Below are 12,773 nucleotides of genomic sequence, written 5' to 3'. Positions count from 1 at the left end.
TTCAGCTGCTGCTGGGAGAAGCTTGAATCACGTGGGCTTGTCTTTGAGAAGACTTAGTTGAATCGTACCTTTCAGTTGCAGCTTCCAATATTACTAAAGTTATTCTGTTCCATTAACAAAAAATAAAATTTAATAAAATATTACAAAAAAAAGCAACAGATCTGGTGTAAACTAAGTATACTGGAGGTTTTTTTTCCTACCTGTAAAATATCTCCTGCTTATTTTCAACAGGATTGGTTTTAGTCCTGCGTGTTTTTGGCATGTCATTTATCCCAAATTATTCAACTATAAAAGATGTTACCTACTCATCCAAAATATAATATTATCATATCTGGTGTAATATTTCCTCTAAATAAAAAATACCTCAATAAAAACTTAATCATCATTCAAAATTGTTTTCATTTCTAGAAATATAGAGTTTTTTTAAGGCTATAGGGTATGATAAGTATTTCATTTTGCATATATACATAGACAAACCAGCAAATGCAATTATAATCTCTGTGGAAAAAAAAAATACTATTTCCCTATTACTATAGTATCTGCACCAACAGGCAGAGTTTGCATGTCTGTGTACTTCCTTTATGTGCAATATATTGGAACAGACTCTAATGATATTGGCATCTGCAGTAACTGTGAGATCAAATATTTTGATAAAGAGTATGTACTTCTCTCACAGGAAGGAATTAAGACATATCCGGGGAAAAATAAATAGTATTCTCAATCTGCAGCCTTTGAATCAGCATTATGCATGATAAAATAAAATAAATACAAATATAAATTAAAAAATATTTCCAATGACAAAAAATCCCTTCAACTGTTCTAAGAGAGTAGAACCAAAACTTACCTTTAGCTTCCAGTCTCAAATGGGAAGGAGTTCCTCAGAACACAGAGGCAGTGGTATTAGACCCTGACCAATGGCAGTGGTATTCTGGGGCTGTGGGAGGTGGTACAGCTTCTACCCTCAACTGGAGACCTCAGCCCAGGGAGTTTCTCAGACTTCAAACACCTTTATATTTGTTTTTGCTGAATTGAATTTTTGCAGAATCAAACAAAGCTTTATTGTAAGCAAAGACATTAATTTCAAGTCACAGATTTTTACCCTTTCGCCTCCAATTTCTTACTTCTCCAGCCAATATACAGATGATTCTCTCAGTTGCTTTTTAAAAACAATCTTCTGGGTGTCTTGATAATCCAGAAATGCATATATTTCAAAATCAAGATTCGGGCAAATTGGACTAAATATTTTTTACCACGTGGAGCATTTCTACTACGGAGCTCATTCTGTGTTATAATGTTTAATGAATCTGCTGTGGGTATTATCCAGTATGGATTTAGAGGTACTTTTTTTCCTTTACTTTTCTGTAAGTACTTATGAGGCAATATTCACAGAATCTATTCTTTCGAGTATGTTTTCTTTCTGAAGGGGAAATGCCACTTCCTTAAAAAATGAGCTGCCATAATATGCTGCAAACGATAGGCATACACTGTAGTAACATGCATTTTTTTACACCAGAAATAGTTTTTTACAATGTTACCAGAAGTCAAATTATATTTTTTTCTTATTGATTGAATTTTCTTTATCATCACTTCCTACTTCATTCTGTGCTCCACTTTTATGTTACTGGTATTTTGTGAAACATACAGCCATTCCCCTGAATGTTTCCACCATTGCTCCAACTCTTCAATGCAGTTTACCTTTGACAACTGCCAGTATCTCACGTAAACAGTTAGGGAAAGGCAGAACCTATTTATTACGTATGGAAGAGTACAAGATCCATGTATAAACTTACAACATTCTAAGCTAACCTGATTACCTCTCTTTTATATAATTTCCACTTTTTTTTTTTTTTTTTATTAAGACTATTGTAGAAGGCCCAGATTTGCATGGGACACTGAAAACACATTATAGACCTCAAGCAGACTCTCAATAAGTTTAAAGTCTAACATCACACTTCTCTTGCTAGCCTAGGGAACCCAAAACATTTGAAAGGGTTTGGTAGATAAATGGCTTAAGGGGTAGAAGAGCAACAGCTCTGCTAGCAGATGGGTGGAGGGCAGGGTAATGTAGAACACACCAAATGACATTTAGGTATTGTGCTGTTTTGGAAATTAGATCAGGTCTACAGTGTCTTAAAGTACTAAAACTGCTTCTGGATGACAAAATTCTTTCTAAGGAAGGTTCAGCATGATTTGCTTCTATGAAAATGGGGATTGGAATCATTAAACCAGATTGGTTTAATTTCCTTATTCACTGTCAATTCCCATTTTAAAAGCAGCTTCTTCCATGAACAATCAGGGCAGCAAGTACTGTGCAAGAGCCACACTGCTCTGTCCTGTTGCTGCTCATTTTCTTCAGGTCAGTAGCTTTGGCCACAGTTTACTCCTTAACTTAGTGATCTAATTGCTTTCAATGTCTATGTGTGCTCCTTCCTGGAAATGAAGCAAACATTCACCATTTCCCCATTTTACTGCTACTGACAATTTTTATGCTGCTCCAGGTGCCGAAGTAATTAATGTTATTTCATTTTTAAGTATTTTATTTGCTGCTGCACTTGGTCCTTCGAGACTTACTCTCCTGGATCCTCAGTCCCAATTTGTCTTCCTCATTTAAAAAAGGTATTTTCTAGAGACAGGTGAAGGGTCATTAATTTCTCTTTTATAAAAGACATCCATCTTGTATTATTTATTAAAAGAAATTTCTTATCTAAAAAAAATTCTTCACATCTGTAATAATGTTTTTTCTTAATTTTCACACAGTTAAGCTGACTGAGAAAATGTGACAGAGGTTCTGAAATATTTTTGTCTTTTAGTTCATTTTGGTATTTTGCTTTTTTTAAGACCAATGAGGTTCAAAGCAGTTTGCTGGTCTTGTTTTCTAGAAACACTAAGCAAGTAAAATGAATTGCAGGCAAATGTTAACTTCAATATTAAACATTGATATTGCTTCCATTTTTGGATTTTTTTTTTTGTTAGAGCTATGGAAACTTATCTGAAAAAGGATACAATTTATACAAAGTGGTTTACAAGCTTATGGCACACAAATTTTGCCAATAATGGTCAAAGACAACAGGTTTGTTTGTCTCAATTTATTCTTTAAGGACTTGGAGATTGAGTAGGATATCTGTACAGGGTGTGAGTTAGTTGAATCTGGAATTAATGTGTTTGGCATTGAGTTCAAGTTTGGATGCTAGAAGTTCTGATACTAGCAACCCTTGACTATCTACAAACCCCAGAGACCCAACATTTAGGCAGTTCAAGAATATTGTGCCATGAAAAACAAAGGAAAAGACAGACTACTTAGAGCCCTTGTGGTGTTGCTGAATAAAAGGCAAGCATTTTAAAAAGCACACTGAGCTTGTGCTTGAGCTAGAAACTGATTCAGATCTCTGCCTTGTGCTTTCTGAATCCTGTTATCACAGAAGATAATGAAATTCCTGAGTCTGATTAAAGGACGTTAGCTAGTGAGCTTTTCATGGCCTTTAATTAGTCCCTCCACTGACACTTGTATTTTTTTTCTAGATCATCAAGCCTTTAGCAGTTTAAGTTACTGATTTGCAAACTTCCCCAGCTCTCTCTAAATCTTGCTGTCTGATTCACTAACTTGGGCTTGATTAAAAGCTCACTAAACTTAATGGAGAGTTCCACTGCATTTGGTGGTTTCATGGAGCATGATTTCAGCTGGAAGCACATCCAGCTGTGGTCATTGCTTAAGACATTCTTACCTAAAATGCATTCCCATTGTATAATTGCTGGCAATGCTAAATGAATTAATTTATTCCCTTGTTTGTTGAGAGGACTTTGTTTCCATTTCAGTTCTCTCAGTTCTTGGAGGTGCAATGACTCCTAACTGTGTTCTTGAACTCAGTGCCAAAGCCACAGGGTTGTTCTATTCTTGTTTTTCCAAAACTTTGATTATAAAGCACTGAGTCTTTGATTCAGGCTGTCAGCATCCACTTGATATAAATATAATTTTTTCTTTGCTTTGTTTTCTTTTGGGCCTCACAGATCCATCCCCAGGAATTTGTGATAAGATAGAACATGTGGAAAAAATACTAGATTTGCCATAAAATGAAAAGTTCTGTCTCATTCTCAGAAAGAGTGTGCATGGTACCAAGTCTCCCTCTTGACACCTTCTCATTCTGCCAGCTTGAAAAGATGTAGAGGTCTCTAGACTGCTGCACTAGCTCTGGAAAGTTCTAGTGCTGATTTTAAACAAGGAGGGCAAGGTAATATCTAGATTTGGAAGGAGTGAAAGAGGAGTGCCAAAAGATTCATTCATTTGGGTGCTTCTACTAGGCATCTGGCTAAAAGATGGTCCCTCTCTGAAACTGTAAGAGTTTCAGAACTCTTTCCCTCTCTGAAACTGAGTAAGAAAAATTAACTCAGATCTTGATGTATTTTCAAGTAAAACAATAGCAACAAAACCTTCAGGAGATGACCTTCTCCTGGGCCATGAACCAGTCTATATATGGGAGAGGAAGCAAATGAGTACTGGTGACAGTAAGTTCAGCTGCTTGGTCTACACAGGCTCTTAAAAAGACACATTTCGGTTCCTCTAGCTCTTTTCCACATTCTGTGACCAGAAGTTCATCTGCCATATGGACAATACAGAGTCATTTGCATTATGCAATGGGGATGATTAAGTCTTGGTCATATGTGGGAGGTCTGTAAGTATTAATTTCTTAAGATATGCTTGTGTCTTACAACCAAAATGCAGGTCATTACCACATTAATGTTAGCCTTAGCTTGTTAACTTAGACTTAGTATGAGGAAGTGAATGTAAGGCATTAACAAAAGAATTGCCAGGCTGAGTTTGTATAAAGCACTGAGTATAATCTAAAGGCAATAGGCTAAGTTCACCAAGCAGGGGCAAGAGATATTTGTTCCAAATACATATGAAAACATCACCTTAGTGGGTATAGAAACACTGGTCTTAAACTTCAAAATTGATCTGTTTTGGGCAGATTCTTTATATACTTAAGCCTATGCAAGGATTCATTCTAGAAAAAACAATGTCATGATATTTCCCTAGAAGCCCTGTATAATATATAGTTTATTTTTCATATACTAGGAGAGACATTATAGTTGAAATAATAAAATATCATTCATTACGAATGATTTTTTTTTCTCATTTTTAAATTACTATAAACTGTTTTATACTTAGATTCAGTTTCAGGTTACTTGGTGGCACAAAAGTATCCTTTGTAAATAATGAATTCCTATCCTTTGTAAATAATGAAACCACTGAATGTTTGTTTCCTTTTATTTTACTTTAGAAAAGAGACCACAAACTACAGATGTTACTCCTTCTACAGGCTTTCTTAACTATTTGGAAAAGACACTTATTATTATGAACCTGTGAAAAATTTATTTTAAAATATAAAATATGATAATTCAACCAATACCCTCTAGCCTCTATATGTATACTTCAGCCTAATTCAATTGTATAGGTTTTAGTTTTCTAAATAAAACCAGTATTTAGCACTCCAACCTATGTCCATTGAATCTTCATTACAAACTTTACTGAGTAGCACAGTAAAGAGCTTTCTCACTTTGCATTTAGATCCACCTTCCTTGACATCCTACTTCCCTGCTGTAATCCTGTAATTATTATATTTTTAAATATTCTTTAATGCTAGAATACTCCAACTTTTTAATGAAAGTTTTATACTTTCATTACACTACATTACATTATACATTTCACTTTATACTCTCATACAGAGAGACTGCTTCATGTGCAAAAAAAATGCTTTTCTGAGTTTGTTCTTGGTGTGTGACACTATTATTTCCTGAATCATTATTTATTTTTCAATTTTAATTATGGGGTCAGAATTATGTTAAGCAAAAATAAACCATGATGTGAAATCCTGGAATCATTGAAGTTAGCTACAATCAATTTCAGATCTAAAAGTCAGGAAACTAATTTAGTTTTCTTCAGATACTGAACACCCCGACTCTTCTTTCTGTTTCTTTGTTTGGGTTTTTTTTTTTGTTCTAAAGACATAGTTAGAGAGTTAGAAAGCTGTTTTCATACATTCTTTGCCTGTCTGAGTATCACTTGAATTTCATGAATTGTTTGATTGTGGAACTTCATTCACCCAAGCACCCTGGGGTAAGAAGTGCATCATATGAACCTCATTGGGAGTAGGCAACAAAGGCTGGAGAACAGAAAAACAAATGTATCAGAAAGAAGGAGAAAGGAAGGAAATCATGTGTCTGCAGAAGGGATTAGCATTTCCATTTTGCTCATCAAAGTTAAACAAAGTACAAAAGAAGGATTTAGAGTGCTCCAAGTGTTCCACCCCTTGTGCAAATCACAATAAACAGTAGGAAAAAGAGAATTAAACAGAAAATGTGAGATGGCTACAATTGTTTTTACTGGTAAAGTCTTGCTTAGGTTTAATTTTTTCTGAACAGTGAATGCAATGAAGAAAAAATGCTTTTTAATGGGTCACAGAAATTACTAAAAACCCATTACAAATGGATCAGCTCAGGTGCCTTCTAACACCTCAGTGTGCCTGGTTTTCAGTTCTCAATGGAAAATTTCCTTTGAATTCACATATCCTTCGGTGCTGTTAATCTTTTCCTCTAAAGTTACTTTTATTGTCACCTCTTGCTTCCATGATTGCAGGCAGATTAAGATGTCAGATCTTGTAGTATAAGATTTTTTTTCTGTCATCCATGTTGCTCTTTTATGCTTCCTGAGCAGTAGCTTTTTTGTTTTTTAACCCAGAAGAAACATTATTTACCCATTCAAAATTTGTCAGATGTATGATCTATACTGTTAATAATGTTTACCAATATTTACTATGAATATTTTCATGTAGTCTGGTCTACCAAACTAATATGCTTTTCTAAACAAGCAGCCAGAATATTGTTTTCTTGCATATGTAAAATCCATATCTAATTAAACTCTGATTCATCGTTGCATTCAGCATACCCTGAATTTCCTTGCTGTTGAAAATAGAGCATTAGCTTTTACAGGGACCATACACATTTACTGTAAAATCCAAGAACAAATCTAAGTTAAAATGATAAGAATTATGTGGCTCACACTTTTATTTTGGGAAGGATGATTTAGATCCTGCAATATCTGCTTCTGAAATTATTAAAAATTGTTGCAAACTCTGAGTATGATCCAAAAGGTATTTTTAGTCATTTTTAGCCAGGCTTGCTGGCATGACTGTCCTGTAAAATTCAAAGATCCTTCTTTAATACATTTCCAATTTTATCTCTCTAACATTTGTTTGTATAATCAGCCCATAAGTTAAATCCATCACAATGCACTGTTCACTCTTTATGTGTGTTATAAATTTTCATGGAGATTAAAATCTTTTCAGATTATTGCTGTGTATTATATATGAATAAACCATATGGCTAGCTTAGAAAAACACTTAAAAATCAGAGAACTCTGATTATTCAAACTCTTCTAAAACAGGTATGTAATAACATTTTAAATAAATTATATTCCTTGCACTTCTTTTAATTTGATTCAAAAGTATCAAGAGGATTTTTCTCAGTATATTTATTATTGGTTTGGACACAACTGGAAACTAATGCTGAAAGATAACTTAAATGGAGATCAGTGCTTAAGATAACATTTTTCTTGCCTTCAATGTACAGAGAAGAGATGGAGAGATGCAGCTTTTGAAGGATTTGCTGGAGAAATCATAATGGGTAAGTTTTTTTCAACATTGCTGCTAATCCTTTAATATCTTTGATACTGATTGGATGAAAACAAACATGCATTTTGGGATTGGTCTGTCAGTTACGTGTAGCAGCACAGATATATGCAGATTATCTGGTAGCTTATTAATGAAAGCAGTCAGGAATTCCCGCTGAGGCTTAAGACAGGAGTAAGAACTTCAGACTCATGTACTTGGGTTGTATTTCTTTCTCATAAAACAGACTACCATTCCTCTAAAACCAAAGCTTTTTTCTTCTAAAACCAAACAGAGTTTACTGCTTAAGAGTTATAATTTGCATCATTTTTGGGGAGCTGGGAAAGGAATCAATGTTCTTTCTTTAATCATGGTTGAACATAAGATAGCCCTACTGAGTGTGCACGCATGTGGTGTGGCAGAATGGTTTTTATTAACATCCAGAGCTATTGTCTGCTGTTCCAGCCCAGCCTCCAGACTGGTTGGTGTTAGATCCTTTCAGCAAATGCAGTTCCTGTCCCCAGGGATGGAAACTTCAGGGAATTTTTGCTTAACTGAACAAGTACAGTTCAGAGATGGGTTATCATACTTATCACTAAAAGATACATGATGTTTTGCTTGGGATGGAAAAATAAACCAGAAACAAGATTCAAAGAACACAGGCTTTGTATTGTGTATTGTACATTGACATATTGACCCATTTATTCAAAATAAATGAGAATGACTGATAAACTAATTTCATGGATAGAAGCTGTAAAAGATTTTATGTAGCTTAATGAAGGTCATAATATCCTCAATAACCTGAGTCAATAAGAAACTGAGGACATAAGTTAATGAAACATTATCAGTGTAATTTTTACCCAGTTTCCTATGATACTCGAATGTGAGATTGTATGTTTGTTCTTAGGTTTACATTTTGTACTGCCTATACTGCAGTGTTTTATACCTTTTCCAAATGTTTTTAAATGTTTAAATAATGCTTAAAAAAAGGTAGCATGTAGCGGGAGGAGCCATTCTTGCTCCTGAGGCTCGACGAGCTGCTGGTCTCTTCCAGGACTCCAGCCACCACACAGCGCTTCCAGGGTAGAAGTGTAGCAGGAAGAGCCTTTCTTGCTCCAGAGGCTCAACAAGCTGCTGGCCTCTCCATGCCTCACACCAGAGTGAGCTGAGGTTTTCTCTGTGGGTGTGTGTCCCACCTTTATCGGCCCCCTGGTCTTGCTCATGCCCAATAGGGGCCTGTCCTAATCAGGCACAGGTGGACTCACACCCACTCTTTGGCAACTCAAGGCACCTGGTTTGTCTTCTCTAAATGTAGCGGGAGGAGCCATTCTTGCTCCTGAGGCTCGACGAGCTGCTGGTCTCTTCCAGGACTCCAGCCACCACACAGCGCTTCCAGGGTAGAAGTGTAGTGGGAAGAGCCTTTCTTGCTCCAGAGGCTCGATGAGCTGCTGGCCTCTCCATGCCTCGCACCAGAGTGAGCTGAGCTCTTCTCTGTGGGTGTGTGTTCCACCTTTATTGGCCCCCTGGCCTTGCTCATGCCCAATAGGGGCCTGTCCTAATCAGGCACAGGTGGACTCACACCCACTCTTTGGCAACTCAAGGCACCTGGTTTGTCTTCTCTACATTTCCCCCTTTTTTTTTTTTTTTTTTTTTTTTTTTAACACTGATTACAGAATACAGACATTTTACAAACATTTAACACGATAGACATACAGGATTTTTACACACAAAATTTTTTTACACAAAAATACACTTACGGCTTACGGGATTTAACCCTAGCTTAGGCAACCTTTCAATGTCAGCCCAGGCACTTTTTCACAAAGTCTCTGTTCTTTCTCCCTCCTGTATCTGCTCTTCTCTTGGCTTCCCTCTGCTCAGGGGCTTCCAAAGAGAGAATCCTTATCTTGGCTTCCCTTTGCTCAGGGGTTTCCAAAGAGATTTCTGGTTCCTCATGGGTTTCTGGTTCCTTCGTGGGATTCCCTACTTTAATTTATACTTTACTTTAATTAATTTTTTTTTCTTCTGGTTCCTCCGTGGGATTCCATACCATGGGATTCCATCCTCCTGGCTTCCTTCTGCTCAGGGGCTTCCAAAGAGAGAATCCTTATCTTGGCTTCCCTCTGCTCAGGGGTTCCCAAACCAAAGAGCTTGCTGGTCATACCTTTCAGGGAGAGTGTTAGCCCAGGCATTTTTTCAAATCAGGGAGAATGTTCCTGTTGCCAGCTCTTCACAAGTTGCCCGCATTCTCCACCAAATGTAGCGGGAGGAGCCATTCTTGCTCCTGATGCTCGACGAGCTGCTGGTCTCTTCCAGGACTCCAGCCACCACACAGCGCTTCCAGGGTAGAAGTGTAGTGGGAAGAGCCTTTCTTGCTCCAGAGGCTCGACGAGCTGCTGGCCTCTCCATGCCTCGCACCAGAGTGAACTGAGGTGCCTTGTGTGGGTGTGTGTCCCACCTTTATTGGCCCCCTGGCCTTGCTCATGCCCAATAGGGCCCTGTCCTAATCAGGCACAGGTGGACTCACACCCACTCTTTGGCAACTCAAGGCACCTGGTTTGTCTTCTCTACAGTAGCATGATTTTTTTACATTTGAATGCCTTTATGAATACTACATTGAATATTTTAATACTACAGTTGCAACATAAAAATGATCTCTGCTCTCACTGAATTTGTTACAAAATGCATGAACATTAAATACTTCTGGTATACTAAATTTTACCTTAGTACACTAGCAAGTAATTCTCACCTATAGTGATCCAAAGAAGTCATAATTGATCCAATCTGCAGAATATCATCAGGAAAATATTAGTGCAGTGTATGTAAACAGGTGATTATCACACTTTGCTGAGGCACTGGTGTGTCCAACATGCAGTTGGCACGCATGTTATGATATCAGTTGCATCTATCAATATCATTTATGCATTGTCTCAATTTCTTTCTTCTTGCAGAAGCCAAGTTAATGGTTCTGCTGGCACTAACCTCAAGGAAAGTGAAAAACTCTACTGATATTAACCTACGGTACTCTGCTATACATCCATTTTGCTACACTGTTTTGGAATCAGGGATTGAATATGAGTGTCCAAACCTGGAAGAAAACTGGAAACTCTTATTATAAAGCTAAGATACAAACAGTAGACTGTCTTTACAGACATGTAAAGAAAACAAGAAAAAAGATTGTCACCTCAAAAGTTTTTTAAGAGTTTTTAAAAATACATCATTATTGCATCCCAAGAGCCAGGAATAAAACATGCATAGTATTGGAATACAGCTAGTAGGATTTTATAAAATAATAACATTGTAACCCTTGTTGTTGGGGTTTTAAAATATGGTGGCCTTCAAGGAAAATTGTTTTTCTAATTCATTTAGTTGAAGTATATACATTGTAAAATAGAGCTGAAGCAATTGTAGCAAAATAGATTTGTCACTATATCCAGAGCTGTGATGGACTTCGGAAGGAGGTTCTGAGCAAGAGGTTCTGGGTCAGTAGGGTTTGTGTTAGATGAGCCAACCCTCACTCCACCACAGCATTTTAGGCTCTTTTTGGTTTTGGATCCCTGATTCCAGTTGACAGCTTCAGCTGGCACAGTTGAGAGGTAGAGGAGGATCTGTGGTGCTTGGCAGAGGAAGTGGGAGGTGGGTGCCACACTCAGGAAGATGGGGCAGAAGTGCCTGAGCCAGTCACAGAGAGTGAGACAGATGGAGTTGGCCTGTGCCACAGCCTGACTCCAGGACCTCTGGCACTGCAAATATGAGACACACAACTCTTCAGCCAATGTTTCTATTTATTTGTTTTGACTCTCTGCTTTAAACTGTTTCATTTCTGAGGAGATTTGGAAGCAGGTCCTTTGAGACACTAATGCACAAGGAATGTGAGAATCTAGATTTTTCTCATAGGTTTTCAGGAAAAATACTAATTTTCTCTAGCAATTAAAATTAATTCATAAATTATCTAAAAATAATGTGGCTGTACACAAGAATTAAATATGATTGTAGCCAGACTTCCATTTTTGCAATTACATATTTATAAAACATCTGAAAAAAAAATATTAGCTTGATGGAAAGATCAATCCAGGTGTCACTTCAGCAAAAGTACATATTGATATTAGCATGATAATACAGGAAAATATAGTTGCTTGAAGAGCAGCATATGAATCTCACTACCGTTCTAAATGTCACCTATAACTTGTATTTTGAAGACATATATCCAAGAAAAAAACCTGAGTTAATAGTTGATGATTGGTTTTGGTTGAACTGCAATATTAAAACTTTGCTTCTTGGTTTCTATTTGAAATGTATGAGGCACTTTCCAAAAGTATCTTTCTAATTTATACACACCTACACACATACAGATACTGCTGGATTCACAAAACTTCAGGACAGTGTGATCAAAGGGCCTTAATACTTCTGATTTGCAGGACTGTCTTTTTTTATTTGTTTTGCTGCACTGCCTGGACAATGTGCCATTGACTCTCACTGCCTAAAATTAAACTTCAATCAGCATTTGCTCAGCTCACCATCTGCAAGAAGTTACCATGTGGTCTCTGTTCTGTAAGCTCTGTCATCTCTGTGTTGCCACTAACAGAAGCAGGACCAACGTTATCTGATGAAAGACCCTTTATCTAGCATAGCCAATATAGCTAGAATAGTGGTAAAATAACTTCTTGAGTGGAATTTCTCTACTGTGTATCATCCAGAAGAAAAAAACAGAATTTAAGTACCAGATCTAAGCAAGTATTGGGAAAATCCACACACACTGAAAGAGACTTGGAAGGGAAAAGGGAAGTTTTAGGGTTCAGAGTAACTGCAGATGTAGTGCGTCTCAGTGCTTTTTCAAGATTATTGATGTCTTGTTTTCACACAAAACAGTGCCAATGAACATGTGAGGGTATCTTTTATCAGGAGGTTTCAGGCTGTACAAGTTTCCCTAAGTCAGGACACCCAGACTAATCCAGATTCATCTAGCTTCAGACTGAGGGAATTACTCCAGCTCTGATGCAGAAGAAAATTCAAGCACAAAGGAAACAGTATTAAATTTCATCTAGAAAGGGTGTTTTCTTTCAGTTTTTGTCCTTTGATGATCATTGTGGTGCTTATAGTGCTGTTTGCCTAGAT

The sequence above is a fragment of the Calypte anna genome, chromosome 1, assembly GCF_003957555.1.
Source record: "Calypte anna isolate BGI_N300 chromosome 1, bCalAnn1_v1.p, whole genome shotgun sequence".
NCBI lineage: Eukaryota > Metazoa > Chordata > Aves > Apodiformes > Trochilidae > Calypte > Calypte anna.
This window is presented reverse-complemented; position numbering follows the sequence as displayed.